Raw genomic sequence first — 2,135 nt, 5'->3', positions numbered from 1 at the left:
CTCAATTACATATGTGCTCTTTTTATGATGCAAATAAGACACACAAAATGAGGAGCTCTCTCTAATACTCTTGGTATACAACTTGAGTATTACAAATCCTACCCCCCTTAAAATAATCTCGTCCTCGAGATTTAAGAAGATCTAGGGAAAAGGTGGGGAAAATCTATACGAAGCTCTTCTTCTCTTTCCCAAGTTGCTTCATCTTCACCGTGGTGGCTCCATTGAACTTTGCACATCTTTATGACCTTATTCCTTGTAACTCGAGTCAAGGTATCCAAAACCTTGATGGGGTACTCAGCATAAGTCAAGTCCTCTTGAACACTAAGGTCTTCCATTGGTAACTTTTCTTCAGGCACCCTGAGGCATTTCTTCAGCTGAGATACATGAAAGACATCGTGAACATCCGCGAGATGATCCGGTAACTCCAATTGATATGCAACTTCTCCCACTCGCTTTAAGATTAAGAAGGGTCCAATAAAGCGAGGGGACAACTTTCCTTTGACTTTGAATCTTCTCATACCCCGGAGTGGTGACACTTTCAGATAGACATAATCTCCCTCCTTAAACTCAAGCAGTCTCCTCCGGGTGTCAGCATAACTTTTCTGCCTGGACTGTGCAGTTCTCAAATTCTCCCTTATTTGTTGAACTTGTTCTTCTGCTTCCTGTATAATCTCAGGTCCAAACAACTGCCTTTCACCAGTTTGATTCCAATACAAGGGAGTCCTGCACTTTCTGCCATACAAAGCCTCAAACGGTGACATCTTCAAACTGGCCTGATAGCCATTATTATATGAAAACTCCGCATACGGTAGACTCTTATCCCAACTTCCACCATGCTTAAGAGCACAAGCTCTTAACATATCTTCCAGTACTTGGTTAGTCCTCTCAGTCTGCCCATCAGTCTGTGGATGGTAAGCCGAACTAAAATTCAATCTTGTATCCAATGACTCGTGCAACTTCTTCCAATATCGAGAGGTAAACTGTGATCCTCGATCTGACACAATCTTCTTTGGCACACCATGCAGGCATACAATCCGTGCCATGTACAACTCTGCCAACTTAGCTCCTGAATAAGTGGTCTTCACTGGAATAAAGTGGGCTACCTTGGTTAGCCTGTCCACAATCACCCATATAGAATCATATCCAGCAGACGTGCGGGGTAATCCAACAATGAAGTCCATGCCAATCTCTTCCCATTTCCACTCAGGTATCTTCAGTGGGTGCAATAGTCTGGCTGGTCTCTGGTGTTCAGCCTTAACTCTTTGACACACATCGCACATGGCCACATGTGCAGCCACATCTCTCTTCAATCCATACCACCAATATTTTTGCTTTAAATCCTGATACATCTTAGTGCTCCCAGGGTGGATAGAATAAACTGAGTCATGTGCTTCCTTCAATATAGTTTCCCGAAGACTATCAATATTGGGAACACAGATCCGATTCTTGAACCATATCGTGCCTTGCTCATCCTCTGTGAACTCTAGGCCTCTACCTTCAGTAATAAGATCCTTGATCTCTTGAATCTTAGCATCACCAATCTGACCTTTACGAATCTCTTGCTCCAAGGTAGGTTCCAATTCAATAGTCACTCCTTCCGTATGTGTAGCAATTCCCAGGTTGAGTCTCTCAAAATCTTTGGCTAATTCATCAGGTAGCTGCACAACGAAAGCGGAGTGAACATGCTCCTTCCGACTCAAGGCATCTGCAACCAAATTTGCCTTGCCTGGGTGATAGTGAATCTCCAAGTCATAATCCTTAATGAGCTCCAACCAACGGCGTTGCCTAAGGTTGAGATCCTTCTGAGTGAATATATACTTCAAACTCTTATGATCCGTATATACATGGCACTTAGTTCCCATAATGTAGTGTCTCCAAATCTTAAGTGCATGCACAACCGCTGCTAATTCCAAGTCATGGGTGGGGTAGTTCAGTTCATGCTTCCGCAACTGACGAGATGCATAGGCAATCACATGTCCTTCTTGCATGAACACACATCCAAGTCCTTGGCCACATGCATCACAATAAATGTCAAATCCCTTCTGCAGATCTGGCATAATCAATACTGGTGGCGACATTAGTCTCTCCTTCAACTGATCAAAGCTTTCTTGACACTTCTCATCCCACTTGAATTC

The sequence above is a fragment of the Zea mays genome, chromosome 6 (genome assembly GCF_902167145.1).
Source record: "Zea mays cultivar B73 chromosome 6, Zm-B73-REFERENCE-NAM-5.0, whole genome shotgun sequence".
In the NCBI taxonomy this organism is placed as follows: Eukaryota; Viridiplantae; Streptophyta; class Magnoliopsida; order Poales; family Poaceae; genus Zea; species Zea mays.
The sequence above is the reverse complement of the archived record's forward strand: the minus strand, read 5'-3'. Positions refer to the sequence as shown.